This window comes from Parus major, chromosome 5 (genome assembly GCF_001522545.3).
Source record: "Parus major isolate Abel chromosome 5, Parus_major1.1, whole genome shotgun sequence".
NCBI classification, from domain to species: Eukaryota; Metazoa; Chordata; class Aves; order Passeriformes; family Paridae; genus Parus; species Parus major.
In genome coordinates, this window is record NC_031774.1 from 33108278 (window position 1) to 33127033 (window position 18756).

The 18756-nt window shown below is 39.0% G+C and overlaps 1 protein-coding gene across 1 annotated transcript in view; it reads right to left on the bottom strand.

Moving 5' to 3' along the window:
• STXBP6 (syntaxin binding protein 6) overlaps nucleotides 1–18756 on the bottom strand; it is a 102552-nt gene that overhangs the window by 82792 nt on the left and 1004 nt on the right. The window lies entirely within an intron of this gene.

An 18756-nucleotide genomic window follows, 5' to 3' on the forward strand; every position in this document is an offset into this window, starting at 1 on the left:
GGAACAAGCAATTGCTTGGCTTGTTTTAATATCCTTTAGTCTAACTAACTACTAACTTACTACTTCAAACTCACAAACTACTGCCAAAGTGCATAAATGCATTAAACAATAGTAATGAAACTAGTAATCAGACATTTTAAAATCAGAAACTAATGTCCCTGTCTTGATGTATAAAATTCATTTGAACAGCATTAGAAGAAATAGAGATCTAAATCTTCAAAATTCAAATTTAAAATTGAAAAAAGTAAGAGCTTTCTATTTAGCACATGATAATCCTGTCATTTAACATCTGACAGATCAAAAATGCTAAGTATCTGTCTGTCCAAAGGATGGGCACTCACTTGTACATGTTGGTTGCAGAATATACAGCTCATGCTTGACTGACGAACATGTCCTGTTTTGTGCCATGCTTAATTACATTGCTCCACCAAGGATTCCTCTCTTCCTTGAGCATTCCTGATTACACACCAGCTTCATACCTGTGCTTGTGACACATAAGCATGAGGTAACTGCAGGGCTCATGCACAGGGTAAAGGTATGCAACAGACTCCTAAGCCACACGTATCCATGCTGGGATAGCTCAGCACTTTTGCACCAAGCCACAGACAGTACAATGGGCAAAGGAAATGGTGATCCTGACAAGTGTTTTAAGGCAGACATCTTGACAGCTGAAGAGATGCCACAGACCCATTAGAAGCACTGCAAGGGGACTGATATCATCTACAAGGAATTTGGAAAATTCGTATCTATTTAAAAGTGGATTTGAAAATTCACTTATACTCAAGTTGCCATTTTCACTCAAAAATCCACAGTGACAGGCATCAAGCATTCCCAAAGGAGAAGGAAATCAGAAACACTGAGCACAGTCATAAAAGGAGGTTAGGTGAAGCTATAAATGAAACCTGTCAAGTCTTCAGTGACACTTGAAATCAAATGAAAAACCTAAGATGCCAATTCCTACTGATTTTTCCCTTACAGTTATTAATTTTTTCAAACACAAACTACAAGTCTTTAGGCAGAAAGTTTAATTGCTTGCTTTGTATCAAGCAAGTTCCAGACAAAGACAAAGTTTTCCTTCTATTCCAAAATTAGGCTTTGACTGAACAGAATTTCTGGGATCATAAAACATGCTTACTAAGTACTGCCAAATAGAAATTCCATGTGACTTCAGTTTTATTAATGGTATTAATTACAAGGCATCCTTAAATAGTACTAAAAAGCAAGGTTCCAGCTACCACCTTCTAGCACAATCATGCTAAACAAAGAGGTTATCAATAAGCTGAGAGCACAGCTCCTCCTTCAAGACAAAACAGCAAAGAATATTATCAACTTCACTGACAAACAGTTACATTTTAGGTGGTCTAATACAAAATGTTCCAAAATACAAAGGAATAGTTATAAAAAACTGATTGAATGGTCATTCCTAAAGTAATGAGTGATAATTCTGTCCCACTAGATTTGAAAACTCACAATCATAAATTGTATCCAGCTGTCCCACATAAGGTTCCTTCTTCCCATTTTAGTTCTGAGACAGCACTCCACATACCACAACAGAGGGGTTAACAGGGGTTTATCTCTAGTATACCCACTTTATTAAACAAACAAGAAAAAGGAAAAAAACAAAGAAGCAAACCCACAGGCAAAGGTCAGATTTCCATTCTCACCTGAGTACAGGGACAGTAGCCACAGGGGAAGATTCCCTTTTTCTTCCTGCTCTATTTCAAAATTACCTTTCTTTGATTACCTTCATAAACTTGTTCTGCTAAATTGGAAATATCTATGAACATTGCTGTGCCCACTTGTGGAAATGATAGGAAAAAGGACCTTCCTCAGTCATTCTGAATCTTGAACATGGAAAATAATGTAGAAAAGAGAAAATATATGCAAATAATGCAGAAGAGCATCCATTTCTGTTTCCAGAAAATGATGTACAGTATCTGCACTACCAGTGAAGTCTAGAATTTAGAACAGCTCATAGAAATAATAGGTATTAGGCAGCCACCACTGACTTATGCAAGCTTCAGTGTGGCATCAATGTTCTTCTTATAAAACTCAACTAAACAGGATTGATGCCTACTGACTTGTGGATTAAAAGAAGCCGCTTGCAATGAAGCATTTGGTTGATTGAAGAGATTGCATTTTTAGAGAACCATTTTCTGGCAGTCTCACTGTTGCACACATTAACAGAATATCTCAGAAATCATATTCTAAGAGAGGAATTGCCACCTCCACCTTACAAAAAGAAAAAAAAAATCATCCCAACTAACTTTATCAGTATAGCTATAATTCTAGTGTCTGGCAGGAACCGTCTGTCTGTCTCTCACTGCAATGTTTCCTCTCATTATGCAGTTTGAGAAAAAAAGGTTCGTCTCTATGCTAAATCAGCCCAAACATCCTTTAAAATTAGTATGATAATCCAGGCACAAAATTATTTTTTTCACCGAAGTACTACATTCTGTTCAACACCTCTATTTCAACCCCATCAAGCTGTAACTCCTGTCCTGTGCTTACTGTTTTGATATACTTTTGAGGAACGACTTGAACAATTCAAATCCACAAATTTCATACCACAACCTGAATACACAGAAGTGATAATGAACTTAGCTGGTTACAGGAGATAAAATCCTTTCCAAGTTTATGGATCTCCATTATCTATTTTTTTGGGGGAGAAGGAGTGGGCAGTACTATGCAGATACAGAAAAAAAGGAACCAGGAGCGAAGTGTTGGATCTGAATACCGTAACTGTGGAATACTACCAGTTCTGATCCACACAAGTCTGCTTTTATTGGCCTTTTGGGTGTGTTCCCCAGAGAAGATGCAAAAAGAAATTACCTACTACCACTTTTTACATATTAGTAAGTGCTCACACTACTTTGCGCCTGATCTTTGAGCCTACGTCCTGTAGCTCACATACATTGGTATGTTTTGGAGTATTTTTTTGTCTGAAGAACAAAATTTTAGTGAGACAGATCTAGTACAGCTTTACAGTTTTAATAAAATGCCTGAATTGTTATTATTCAACAATACATTTTCAATGAGAATAGGAATTATCTCATTTTTCTTACCCTTATTTAAGGAGAGGCAGAAACCTACAACACTGAAATCAAACACAATTGAAATTGGTGGTATGATCCCAACATAATTTCAAAATGTGAACAGAGGGGCATAGGTGAAAGGGAGAACAACATTCACAACTTGCTTCAACTAACCCAAGTTTTATGAACAAATGTGGTTCTATGTATTTAGGGCTTTTAAATCTACACTGAACAGTTTACTTGAAATTATGTTATTCTGGCTATTTCTACTGTAATTGAAAATGAAAGAAGATTAATTTCATCTTCCCTTCAAGCCCATGTAATCTTTTTTCATTTGCAATTTGTCAACCCCTAAAAGATATTAAGCGTAGTCTTCAGTCCTATTCCCAGGCTGTACTATTGATGGGAATCAGAAAACTACAGGACTTTTTCATCCAATGCTTTTAAAGCCAGTCAGCGTGGCTTCTGAAAATCTCAAGAAGCCTCATTCTCTCTTCCTTTGTGCTGCAAAGGCGATGCTAACTACAGTTCACACACAGAAAGAACTAGGTCCTTCAAACATCACCAGGTTTTCTCTGCCTTCTGTCAGAAGAACTCACCCTGCCCAAGATCTTACCTCCCAGCAGTCAGGAGGCTAGGACAGCTGTATTCACACTGAGATGTGTTCTCAATGTACCAGCACATTTGGTGACTTAAGTTTACTCCAAGACCTGTGAGGTTTCCTAAAATAATGTACAAATGTTTGCTGAGCATTCAAATGTGCACAGTATTCCTTCTAACTTCTGCAGGTATGTTAACTGCTCCAAGGTGTATGACACCCAGTAAGCCCCAGGTGCAAACACCAGAAGAAGGCATAAATGGAAACTCAAATTGCTACTCACCTTATTACCAGAAGTTCTTGCTCTTCTACAATCAAAGCAGACAGCCTTGTTAAATAAACTATGTAAATTAGATTCAAGATCAAATGCAAATGTTTACTGTCCTTTATTTGCCTTTCTTTCTATACAACAGAACTATTTACTGCTCTGATACCTTTTAACAACTGTAATAAGAACAATTCAGATCTAGTATTTCCTTGTACACAGCTCTGTCTTCACCAGAAACACAATTCCCTCCTCTATTCATTTCTGAAAGGAATCAAAAATGACTTAACTCAGGGGGTGTACACCCTGTTACAATACAGTGGCAAGGCTAGAGAAGTGTGAGAATGTACACTGAAGTCGGAAGGAAAATACTTTTAAGCAAATTTGCATCAACTATGATCTTGCTCTAGATTTGTTAAAATCTTATCCAGATTATTGTTATTAATACACTTCTGTGATCAACACTCTTTACTGCAATATGCATGGCATTCTACAGCTTGTTAAATATCAAGGTTTTGTACATTTTTGCTGGTAGCTTAACACTTCTCTTTGAAATCTTCTTGTTTCAATATTAAGCTTTCATAATAATCATGCTGTAACCTGAGTAGGCAACCTGCTGCAACTATAGTCTTTTTAACCACTCATACCTGTCTGAAATTTGGTGAAGGGATGGAACAGAAGGTAAAAGAAAGGCAATCCAAGTATATAACAGCAGAACAGTGAGAAAGAAACTAGAAAACAAGAAAATGAAGGGAATCCCAACTAATTTTTATATGAAGATGAACATTCAACAGTGACAGGACAGACTCCAAAGAAAGTAGAAATGTCTTCCTCCAAGAGGAAGAAAATCTGTAAGTGTCACATTCAACAGAGTCAGAATCCTGTGAGGTACACAAATGCCTTTTGAAGTTAATGATGGTCTGTGTTCATTATGTTCAACAACTGGAGAAATCCCTGAGAGATATCTTCAGGACAGGTAGGTAAAGCCTCACAGATAATTACTTATATTTCAACAGCTCTTTCAGTAGCTCTTCCATTATGCAAGGATTCAGCCATGCACATTATCATAGATTTTATAACTAATAAAATACATTAAACACAGTATAAACAAAAGACAAAAGAAAAAAAAAACAAATGAACAAAAAATTCCCCATACCCCACAGAAATAAGGCAGACCTGTTTGATTTTGCACACATTTACTTTGAAAATAACATTTTCATCCATACCCAGTAAGTATCAGCTATCATGTTACCATCACAACAGTTTTTCAGGTTTGAATATGGTAAGTTCCAGTCTTTAAACAAAACAAAACAACCCACCCAGAAACTCAAAGGTCTGAATCCAAACCTTGGTAGATGTAAAAAATAGTAAAAAGTTGCTTGGGGTTTTTTAATAGTAAGTTTACATGCAATGCAGAAGTACAGTATGCATTTCAGGGGTGATGCCGAGTCAGAATATAAACTAACAGCCTTTATTCAGCCTGACAAGTACAGCGAGGCCACCAATGAAACACAGTGCATACTGATAGGCAGGGAAGTTTCAGAAAAAGAGACTCACTAAACAATATCCTTATTAGGGTCATAGTGCACCCTAAATGGAATATACATATGCTTTCTTCTGGTCATTCATCACTCAGGTAGCTGAACTTAGTCTTCCACAGATTCACATGCTCTCAAGAGTCCAACAGAAGGAACCTTTTTAAAAAGTGGGATACTATCAGGATTGCAGTAATCAATAATTTTTACTATTCCTGTCTACATGTTAGAAATCTTTCAAATATGAAAAGATGAGTCAACTACATTCTACATTTTTAAAGTCAATATCCCAATATACTTGGGGCAAGGGGAAAAGGAAGGAAGGGGAAGCTTAGGGTTTTGTTTTTTTCTTCAAAAAAGTTTTCACATTACTCCATTTGCTGAAAAAAGAAAGAAGCATTTCATTTGCAATGTGCATACATGTTATAGACTACCAAGATCTATTAGTATTTGAGAATCTTCTGTCTCTCCAAGAAAATTTCATACAGAAAGGTTTGCAAGGACAGGCAACTCCATAAAAACCGGCATCTATAATAAAGCAGCCATGAGTGCAGGCACATAGCGCATGGTACAAATATTGTTCTTACAACTTCTTAAAAGGCTTTCATCTAGCTTTTACAAGGATACTAATTTCTCAAAAGCTACATCATTAGAAGAGCTGCTGCTAAATCCTCACGAGAAAGATTCTGAAATTAAGAAAGAGTTAAGTGCATTCTGTGCTTTTAGCTACTATGCCTACTGATGTTTCATTCTTTCTTCAAAGAGCAATCTTTTGTATGGCCATCTGCACAGCAAGTAAAGAAAGCAAGAGATGTTTTCCCAAATAAAGATATCACAAAACTGTGGGTATAGCCCTAATAGCCAGATGCATACTTGGAATTCTTAGCAACTCGTTAGTTTTAGTTGCTCGCTCAGCTTGACAATTCTAGCATCATTTATATTTGAGAGACTATTTTATTACTGTAGAAGGAAACAATTTCATAAGACCCCCATGAAAACTTAAAGATTTCCATCTGGAATCAAGCAAGGATCTTCTGCTAATAAACCTTCCAATAATCTTTTTGCCTCACATGTCCATTCAGGCCAAAGACCAAAACAAAGAAAACCGAAACACTGTGGTTATGCAGAGATGCAAATTCACCTCCTAAAAAGCAGAGATCTCACATATACATAAATATGTAATTAATTTACAAATTATATATACTAAAGATAACTTTTAATCAATAATTTTAAAGAAATACCATAGAAAATGGTACATACTGAAAGTACAATAGAGATATTACCCAGACTTAAAGTGCTCAGACATTTTAGAATAATGAAAAATACTAACCAGAAGCGGAAGCAGCTCTTCAGTGTCCTGTACCTTGTAATACAGATAATCCTACACAGAAATCAATTACTCCATTCAATAAAAGATTAAAAGTTAACAGATGCATTTCTTTTGCCTTTGAATGTACATTACTCAAATTTTAAGCTTAATGAAATACAGAATACTCTGTACATAATAAAATATGTTAGACTTGCCAGCACCATACTGAGGCAAACCACACATCACTTCAAGTTTTTCTTTTCTGTGACCCTTTAGCACTGGCAAAGCATTGGCTTCTTTTGTTCCACTATAGAATAAGAAGCAACCATTCAATGAGCTATCTGATATAATTCCAGGTCCTTCCTTATTCTATCAATATTTCTTCCAGCTTTTCATTTTAAGATGTTCAGAATCAAGTTATCCAGCTCTGCTAATTTAAAAGCATTTATTCATAACAGCTATTATTTACTCATTGTATGTCGGATATTTCACATCCTGTCACAGAGAGCAATAATGTATCTGAAAAGATCCAGAACATACTACTGTGGCATTTATAGAACACTTACCTTTCATCCCTTGTCATCAATAACTTTATTGTTTCATTTAAAGTATGCAACACGCAAGAAACATCATGAAAGGGGAGTAGAATTGAATGTAGAGGGAAATGGAAACACAAAGCAAGTCACAGAACTACAGAACTATTGAATGGCTTGGGTTGGAAGTGACCTTAAAGATTATCCACTTCCAGCACACACTGCTGGGTCATGCCCAGCCTCTCACCCAGCAGCACCCCAAGTCCTTCTGGGCAGGGCTGCTCTGATCTGTCCATCCCCAGCCTGTGCTGATATGATACCAGGGGTTGTCCCAGCCAGGTGCAGCACCAGCACTTGGTCTTGTTAAAATTCCTAAGATTCCCATGGGCACACTTCTTGAGCTTGTCCAGGTCCCTCTGGATGGCATCCCATTCTTCAGGTGCGTGAACCACACCACTCAGTTTGGTGTCATCTGCAAAGCTGCTGAGGGTGCACTCAATCCCTCTGGGTATGTCAATGATGAAGATACTAAATAACACAGTTTACAGATCCCGTCACTGACCTCCATGAAGACTCTGAGCTATTGACCACTACCCTCAGGATGTGACTATCTAACCAATTTATTTTTCATTTAATAGTCCACCCAGCAAATCCTTTTCTCTCCAATTTAAAGAGAAATATGTTGGGGAGGACCATGTCAAAGGTGATGACATCTAAACATCATCTAAACTAAATGATATTGGTGGCTTCCTTTGTCCACTGCTGGAGTCACTCCAACATAGAAGGCCACTTGATCAGGCAGGACCTGCCCTGGGTGAAGCCATGCTGGCTGTCTCAGGTCACCTTCCTGTCCTCCATGTGTCCTAGCACAGCTTCTAGGAGGATCTGTTCCATGACCTTCCCAGCCACAGAGCTGAGGCTCACAAGTTGGTAGCTTCCAGGATCCTCCTTTCTATCCTTTTACAAGATGGGCACAATGCTTCCCCTTTTCCAGTCATCTGGGTCACATCTTGCTCTTCCAAAAAGTTACCTTGTTTCTAAGATAAGCTAGAAAAGTATAATATTTAAATGAGGAAATAAGAACATGAAGAAAGGTGAGAACTCACCTATCAATAGAGGAAATCAATCTCTACTTAACATTTTTGACCAAAGATGCCAAAATTAACAACTGACACATGACAGGGAAATACACACCTATAAAGTCCCTTAAGAAGTCCCTGAGGACTGCTAAATGATGTTTGAAAGAGAACAGCCTCATGATTAAAATCACATACAAGGGTTGCTAAGATAAGAAACAGTGAGAAATGAGGAAGAAACAGACAAAATTATAAAGGCAGCAAGCAAAGATTGAGATTAGAAGGAAATTAGACACAGCTGAGACCATGTTACCGGAATAATCCTTGTCCAAGGAAGACAGCTGAACCAGAGCTACTGGTTCATTAATCAGATAAATACCTCCCATAGCTCCCACACCTCAGCAAACAACTCATTGCACCTCTCCATGTTTCAGCGGTACTGAACCCTCATTTCCTCCCATCTCAGGCGTGTTTCTAGGGCGAGTGCTGCATTTCCTGGGAGTCCTATAATATCTCTTTCCTATTTTCAGAAAATTTTATTCAGCATAACATACTACAATACATTATATCACAGTCTGGATTCTACTTTTCTGATCCATATTATCCCCTCCACAGCGTAACTCACTGAGTGAAATGAAAAGCATTTTCCTCTTACTGCAAGCTAAAATATGTATTTACCCCTCTATCAGTAAAGCAAGGTTCCCTTTCAGTCATAACAGACATCAATTGCCAACCCCACCTCTTACCACCCTTTTGAAAAGGGAGGAAGGAGAAATGTTTGAATGAAAAGGCAAAAGTAAATATGAGTACACATGTCAAAGCTGAGAACATCCTGAACTTCAGGATAAGCCTGTGCTGTAAGAACATGAAATAAATCCACATATTGGGGGGAACATACAGAAAAATAACCTGGGATTTACTGCTTTGTCACCAGCAGGAAGTGAGAAAATGCTCATGGCCACCAAACCAGCTCCCTACGAAACACCCAGACTGCACCTTCACAAGGGTGGCTTTTATTGCTCCACCTGTGAAAATTAATTTCCTTCTGTACAGAGACATGCACAGACTATGCGCAGGGCACATGCACAAACTATGTCAGACACAACAGATGCACAATGAAAGACAGAAAAATAGTCCATATACATCACTGCCTGTTTTACTGTAGAAACCTAAGTAACAGGTTTGTTATCAACTGGAAAGGGAAGTTTTTTGTATTATACATTGGGCAAGATTCTACATGGGATAAATTCAGAAATTTTAATACCAAGAAGACTTCAAATGCACACTGAAACTTGATTACAAGTTTCTTCTTGAATTGCTTAAAAGATAAAAAATAAAGTCTGATACACTGATAATCTATAAAAACAGAACTAGAAAGATGTATTATCACAGTTTTACCACAGATACCACCTTGAACAACTCATTTAAGATCATTTCCTTCTGCTGCAAATGAGGGGTAACCACACCCAGCTCAAGAATGTATGGGAGAGTTCAGCATCTGCTAAGTACTGGTGGGACCACCAGGTCAGTGTTTCAGGGCAGAACAAATGCATTCTTCAGCTTGATCACTGCTCAGAGAGAGTTGTAAGAAAGCCTCACTTAGCACCCAAAGTGGTACATGGTTTACTGTCAAAGACAACCCATTCCTGCACTTTCCACTGTAACCAAACAGAATACCAAAAACCAAAACAATATCACAAATTTAGCTTTTGAATTAATAACAAGCCTACTTTCACACACAAAACCAGTCAGTATTCGAAAGTTAAGATTTGAAGACATCAGCTATTACTGTTTGAAACAGGCAACTAATGACAAGCTATGTCAGCATCTTTACTATACCCTGCTTCACAAGTTTCCATAGGGGACAAACATGAAACAAACAAGTGTCTGATACTACTGGAAAATTCCCAGTATTCTTAACAGAATACCAAATCAGCTCCCTAATAACCTAGTGGAGAGGAACAGAAAACAGAGTTTTGAATACGGTCTTATCACCCCCTTAACAGGAATGCAGAAGGACAACAGGATCAAGCCTTGCTTCAGCCCAGGCCTGCCCACTTTCACAAATAAGCAGTCATTTCTACAAGAATAAATGAGAAGATTTATACAGAAGTAACTAGGAGTAGAATTGGACCCACGGGCATCTGGAACCATCATAAGACCTCATACTCCCACTCCAAAACGCTGCCATCTCTTTCATGATAAGAAAGAAAAAGAAATGCAGTTTAATGCAGTGTTGTTTTAAATGACATGACTAAATCCAGTCTATTTCTTAGCTGACAGAGCTTATCTTTGAAGTTGTAGGAGGTTAAAATGCATAATGTTTACAAAAAAAAAAATAAATTACTGAAGTCTAATATTTTTTAATTGCATACTTCTTGTCCCCTAAAATGAAACACTGTCTAGCAACTAAACAGAACCTGAAACTAGTCTTTTATGTAATTCTTATGACGATCTGAAGGTGCCCTATACATGGCTCCTATCTACTGAATTCCTTAATCGAGGTATAGGCACACTGGTTTCTTAATCCCTTAAAGGCTGTCACATTAGCCTTTGGTCAGATAAGGGCTCTGACTTAAACTATCATATTGGACACAAAGAATTTACTTTTAAGATACTAAATGTCATATTGCAGAGTCCATCAAATCATTGAAGCTAGAGGTCCTAGCTTCCTCCTGAAAAATTTCACAGATAATCAATTAGCTTACCTTCCCAAAGCTTTCTCAAGAGACACTCCCACGAAACTGATTTCCTGGGCTGGGGACAGGAGCCATCCACAATTCTGAATGACCTTGGCAAACCGGGGCATGCAGGGACAGTGGCGTCTCAAGATGTGTAAGTGAGGCGGAACCCAACAGACACAGCTACCTTCAGCCAACACAGTAGGCACAAAACCATACTGCCTTACTCCCAACTCACATAAATGCTATTTCTGCTCATGCTTTTTAATACTGCTTACTGAATTACTACTGCTTACTGCATTACTATTTTGTGAAACACTACAATGCTGTGATTCATGCCCCCAAGGCTTTCAACTCCTTCCACTGAGTAGACAGGAAATGTGGACACCTCAGGTCAGAAGATAATCAGGTGCCTAAGCAGACAGCATGAACTCAACGAGTCAATTCAGAACTGACACAGAAGACTCTAGATTTTAGCCCGGACTGATTCACAGATGCAATCTAAGTGCAGGTTAATTAACAACTCTGCAACATACAACTGATCACCTATGGCAAATCCTTAGTTTTGTATTTGGATATTTAAACAATAGATTATATGCTGTAACTGTGTCTCAGCATCTTAGAAACACATTACCCAGTCCTATAGTTACATACTAAAGGAACATCTGAAGCCTTTCTAAATACATAGGAAACAGAAACCTAAAGCAACACTATGGGAAAAAACATGCCTACCTGCTCTGTTCAAGTCCCAGTGAAGTCAGCTACAGCCTTTAGTTTCCACAGGAGTTAAATCAAATCAGAATCTCCAAAACAAACACTTCCATCATGAATTTCTGTATGTGTATTTCAGGCCCTGGTAAACTAAAAGTGATCCAAATACCCTAACGTAGAGCAAACTCAGTCTGATATTACAGTCAAACTATAGTCAGTCATCCAGGAAAAAAAAAATTTAAACATGTAAATATTCCATCTTGGTTATATTTTTCAAATGCACATCATACAATACCAATGATGTGGGATGCATCCAGCACTTCATATGCTGTTGAATCATTTTTTGCTCCTCTGACAGTCACTTCTGAACAGCTGCAAATGCACACAGGCTACAGTAAAACCAATGTTTTAAATAAACAATTGACATGTTAACTTTCTTAAGTTGTGAGCTGCACCAAAATCAGTAAAGAATAATGCTTCTGCAAGGAACATGTTTAAAGTGTGTTTATACTAAACTGAAATTCTGTACTGATCAAGACAAAAATTAATAGCTTGGGCACAATGCAAGATGATTCTGAAAAGGTCCCCATTTAAGCCTCAAAAAAATGTAAATTCGAAAATTTCAGTTTCAGTAACCAAGAACTCCCTTACATCTGTGAATGTGCCTCTGACTTCACTCAGCTGTCTCCTTACAAAACAAAGTCTTCTTTGTTTGATATCCCCTCATATCAGTGAACCTCTGTATTTACAAGCTGCAACTTTCTTTCTACATCTCCCAAAACAAATCATAGAACATCCTGAGTTGGAAGGGACCCTCAAAGATCATGAAGTCAAACTCCTGGCCTTGCACAGACAAGCCTAAGAATCACACCATGGGCCTGAGAGCACTGTCCAAAAAATACTAAGCTCAACACAGCTTTTCTCCTAAAGAGAATGGTAAAATAAAACTGTAAAAAGGAACTTCCAGAGGTCCCATCCAAACTCAGCTGTTCTTCAGTTCTGTGATCTTCTGGGGGTTTTTGTATTTTTAAGTCAGACTGCTTCCTTCAGGCAATCCCCTTCAGCAAAGATCTAGACTTTAAAGTGACAAAACTAAGTTGTGAATTTGGAGTTTTAACGCCTACCTTTAAATCTGTCCTTGAGACTTTAAGTGCAGCTGAATACAAGTTTTTTGTTGGCCCTTTCCTGTGGAAAGACACCTGACACATTTTTGTCCCTGAATCTTGTAACTTTCAATGAAAAACACGGCAAGGGCCCAGGCACAGAGCCCACCTGCAATGGATGCCTACCAGCAAGAACTAATGGCCACCAGGAAGCCAGAAAGAAACCACTTTGCATTGTTACACCTGAGCAGAGATCTCTGAGCACCCGTTCTTTCTCCAAGCTGCCTGAAAGCGTAATGCCCCAGCCCAGAGTCCTACAGACTGACAAGCGTTTGCTGCTAGAGGGTAGAGTTGATTGTTGACCTACACTGAACAAATTGCCACTTCAAAAAATGATTTGCCATGTCTATATTAAAGTCACAGAGGTGCTAACAGACTAGTCACTAACCTCTGGGCATACCAGAGCACTTGAACACTTTATTACACTGTCAGGTTATGAAGTCTCATACTTCTTTTCTCTCTTCACTCCACTGCTGTTTATGCTTTTGGTCCTGAAACTTGCAACAACTGTCCTTGGTATCAAGCTAGAAATGCAATTGCTTTGTCTACCTCCTCTCTGAAGTGAGCTCACTTACACTTAATATGAAGCTCCAAACTACACACCTAGGCAGCACAGAAAATGAAAAATATGAAAGCTAAAACTCAAGTCATCACAGGAACCTGGCATACAAGCTCAAGGAAATAAAAGAACTAACAGGAACTCACTCTTGGCTGCCTAATTCCAATCTGTCAATAATAAACCATATTCTTTCCTTCCATATACGATTAACAATGTTGAACTGAGCACTGTGTCCCTTTACATGAATACAGAATGTTAATATGCTCAGATAATGGCCCATTAAAGGCAAACAGTCCAAGAGGAAGCTCATGAACATCCTAGAATTTCTATTAATTACCAAGAGGGAGTTTTCCAAGTGTATACTGCATATGGCCAGTTGTTTGCTCTTCCCCTCCTCCTAAATACACTAGCAAGTGGAAAGGTAGAAACAAAATTAGATTACGTTTCAATTTTGCACCTCAACAATCTTGAAAATACCAGTAAGTAAAGGAATTACTGTTTTGCTTCTCCAAGCAAGTATTTGCAAGATACAAAGATTGTTTTCTAAAATAGCCTGCAAGTATAGGACAGAATGGGTTGTGAAAAGGAGACCCAAAATCAAAATGTATAAATAACAAACTTGTTGGCCAGCAGTTAGCAAGAAGACATTATAAGTATTTATTTTTTGCAGATGAATTGCAAGCAAGCATCAAATTTTACAAAAGTTACATTTCCAATTTTATCTTATGGTGATGCATCAAGGAAAAGGAATTGTTTCCACAGCAGCAGAATCTTAATAATTTAACCATGGCTCAGTTTAAACTCAAGTAGGAGTATGTTAATTTCTCATATTGAAATCTAATACAAAACAAGTTTATTATTTATTACTGTTATGCATTTAATTGTACTGTTTTATGCCCAGACAAGAAAAACTCAACCTAGCCAGAAACCTGTTTTCCAAAGTCTCTCCATCCCAAGTGTTTCATACAGATATACTAATCATGGGACTTCCCCTATTATTAATGCATCTGTCTGTAATTACACAAAGTGTTTTACACTACTTAAAAACTTCACATATATAAAGAACATGTGGAATCTCTAGGAAGAGATAATGAAGTGAAAGTGTTTGAAGTTTAAAACCACACAAGATAGTAAAGGCAGAAGAAAAAAAAAAACAACAAAAAGATTCCTGAAGCTGGCACTATTCTATGTCTATAGCAAGATTAGAACAAAGTTTAAAGGACAAAAAAAAAAAAAAAAGTTCAGCTTTTAGTGCTGGACTTTAATCCACAGTTCATGTCAGTAAAACTTTAATAACTTCTATTCATAGCCACTGGTAAGAATTCTGCACCACTGAGCAACATTGAACTTCCACAATGCTCCCGTTTTATTAAGGAAATCAAAATGCTACAGAACAGAAATGTCTGGTTTTTTTCCCTTAGGCTGGTGACATTAGATTACCACTGTTATCTACATATAAAAGTCTCAAACTGACAACACACACATATAGAAACCTGTGTCTTCCAAGCATCAGAAATTCAATACAAGTGCTGTCTTGTAAAGAGCACAGCCCATCCTTCCAAGAACATTTCAGTCCAAACTGCTCCCAGACCTGCAGCACTTTGGCACAGCAGGAATCCTTTCCCAAAACTATCTGCAAAGAAAAATTATGAAAGGGAAAGTAGGACTATGCAATATACCAAGCTAACTCACAGTCATGCAATCCCATTTACAAAGGAATCTTTTATACTTATGACAAAGAAGCTCCACAGCACTGTCTGTGTCAAAAAGCTCAGGTGAAGAGGATGTCTGCCTAAGCTTAAGATGGATAAAAGGCAGCTTAATGTTCAACTATGGGCTCCAGTGCATCACAATGAACAACACATGCCAAAAGTCAACTGGGCCTCTGAAAAACGTACACTGGAAAAAGAAAATGGACTACTGGAAAAAAGGATTTCAGGATGGAAGAGGATACTGCCAGTTTTGGAAGAGTTCGAATACAATGACTTTGTTAAATAGTCTGATCTCTTTTGGACCCTCAGTTACCCAGTGAATACATTTTATGTGATTATTTCTGCTATATAGCTTCAGAAATGCATTTGATTTTGAGAAATCATCATTCATTTCTACGATTGGTTACCCAGAGGAGGAAAAAAAAGAACACGTAGTAAGAGACAATGTCCTTCCTCCCACTCCCCCAAAATCAGAGTTCCTCCTTGCACACCACAGCCTAAATGTTCTATGACATCATTTAGGCAGGAAAACCAATAGTCCCTTCTCTTGTTAACTTAGTTCTTGTTTGAAATTATTACTATTTTCCTCTCCTTTTCTCCAAGATTAAGAAATTTGTTGGGGATAAAATTAAAGATCTGCATAACCAAGGAATGCTACACAACAAGAAACCGTTAACAATCAGACAATGTTTATTAGCACTGCTAAAATATAAGATAGATACTAGTTTGCATGTCCTGACTCAGAACAACAAGAAACAGGCAAACCAAAAGCCTACATTTAAACAAGCCTCTATACAGTTAAACCAGCACTAACTGCTGCAGTCATACGCAAAAGTGTATTACTGAATGTCTGGATACAAAATAAATTAATGTCAAGGCTTTTTAGCTCACCCATTTTGCAAATCTCCAACATCACTAGAGACCACCAATCCAAGACTAGAAAAATTAAGTGCTCCCTTAAAGGACTTAATTTTCCTCTGCACACATTAGCTACAGAATTCCTCCTTGGTTAAAAACAGGAGATGAGTTTGCCTTACCATCATATTATTTGAACACTTGTGATTAAAACACTTCTGCACAACCTTGGCAATGTTAGCTTACCAGCTGGACACTGGAAATAGACGTGAACTTACAAGGAAAGAAGAAAGAAAGAACAAATGCACTATTACTTAAACAGTATGCTTCTCCCCAAAGGAAACTAACAGCTACTATTTTACAGAGCTGGCATTTCATAGAATTTTACTCATAATAAAACAGAAGACATCTTAACTGTATAGTCCTATAAGCTGTCTATTTTAAAAAAGGTATTTGTAAGTTTTCTAAAATGCCTGTTTTAATCTAATAACACTACAAACACAAGAATTACCTATTGATGAGTTAGTCTCACTTAAGAGGTGAACTTCTGGTATTAGTAGCCTTAAGTATCACAAAGAAAAAATATTCAACTTGGATGAAAAAAAAACCCTTCATACTGAGGACTTAATAAACGGCTTCTATTATCTTCACTGTCTAAATATCCCACATGCACACAGGACTGAGATGATCTGAACATAAATCTGGAAGAAAAAGAAATCCATCAAGTACTTCTCTTTGACCCTTCTATAGCTCACAACACCATGATATCATCACACTTCCCTGACTTTATGTGTTCCTATCCAGACCACCTCTAGGAGGCATTCAGAAACTTCAAGATAAATTAAACAGAGATGAGAAATAAACGTGTACAAGTTAACAGAAATCTCAGTCACCACAGCCAACACTCGTTCTCAAGGGTAAAATGCTCCTTACTTTCCATTGCACAATTCTTCACAAGCATTTTTTTCCACCTGGAAATTCCTTCACCTGAGGAAGCTATAACAAAATGGTGATTGGGCTAACTTCCAAAACGGTGCTTTTACTCTACTCTCAAACTGTTACAGTACTTTTTATTTTCACTGTTTTACCTTAGTGCATTTTTAAATGTGCCATGCAACTTTTAAGGCATAGTCCTGAATAAAATCAGTAGTAATAGAAGGGAAATTAGGGAGGCATGACTACCATACAGTCATTCCCTCAAGCAGAAAGGCCTTAAACATTTTCCTGAGAGTGACTTTTTCAAGTATTTGACAAGTAGACAAACATCAGCCTCATGGGGAACATTCTTCCTAGGGGCAAGAAGCTGTAAATTCCTATTTACAGAGCATAGGGAGAAAAAAATGCCCAACTCCCCATTATGATTACCTGCACTCAAACTACCATAAGATTCTGTGTTCATTATATTTTGAGTTCTTAGGGCCTCATTAAAATAACTTATTAGAATTACAGAAAAAATCAGAGGTAAAGTGTGCTTGGAAACTACAGATGTGAAAGAGAAACCCGTGAGTTCCTAATGCATTACCAAAAAGATACAACTTCCCTGCCCTCTGCTTACTTCTCCCTCACACGACAGGGCAGGCCACAGACCTCCCCCACAGTTAGTCACTGCAGCATTGATTGGATGCCATTATCAAAAGGGAATCAAGATACCTTATTGTCATCTTCCAGTATTTCAGGCTGGAAGAGGTCCTGTCTGCCTCAGTAGTGTTAAGCAGAGTTGCCAGATGATCCCCATCACATGAGCAACAACTCTTAAAACTCTTAAGAGAGGTGTCATGGGCCTGTGGAGCCTGTTCAAGCAGTGAAAAGCAATAACACTAGCTCTGACTCACAAAAGGAAAACAGCCAAGTCGAAGACATCCTAAAAGATAATTTATATTTAGAGAAAGATAGAGGGATTTGCAAAGTGATGTAATTCCTTAAACATAGGCTCCTCTGTTTGACAGGGGGCAAAATATGATGAAAAAAACAGTAACACATTTCTCTAAATAATGGTAAATATTTCCTTGAACTTCAGATTCCATCAGCATCAGCACAAGACAAGTAGATACTGACGAGAACTATTGAAGATTTTACTTTTCCATTAGCAAAGCTGGCTCAAACAGAAAGCAGGGAAGGTGGTGGTGGTCTTTCCACTGGACTGTCAAGGTTACTCCCGAAACACCGTGTTGGAAGGGGACCAGTACATCTGCTTAACGCTTACTGGCCGCTTCTGTGCTGCTCCTCACACCCGCAGGACCACCCGGGACGGTCGGCCGGCACCGACCACCGCCGGGCTGCACCAGCGGCTCCCGCAGCGCAGACTTCGGGGCCGCTGTCAGAGCAAAGCCTCCTGTGCCGGGGGGTGGTGGCTGCAGGGCCGGCCTCCCCCCGCCTCCCACAGCCTCCGACGGCGAGGGCTGAAGGGCTGCGCTACCGGACGCACCGCCCGCCTCGCCCCAGCCGCGCCGCAGACGGCGCTCGGCGGAGCTCCGCGGCTCCGGCCGCCCCCGCCCGCGGGAACGGCCGCCTCCCCCCGGGGTGCAGACCCAGCTGCCTCGGCCCGGCACTCCCGCGGCGCCCAGGAGCTCCCGGCGCCGTGCCGGGGCGAAGGACGCCGCCGCGGAGTTGATCGCTAACTCCCTGTCCCGCTCCCTCCGAGAGCTCCGCCCGCGGGCGCCGTGCCGCCGGCAGCCCCAACGGGGCGGGCGCGGCGCGCCACCGAGGGAGCCGATGGGCACATCG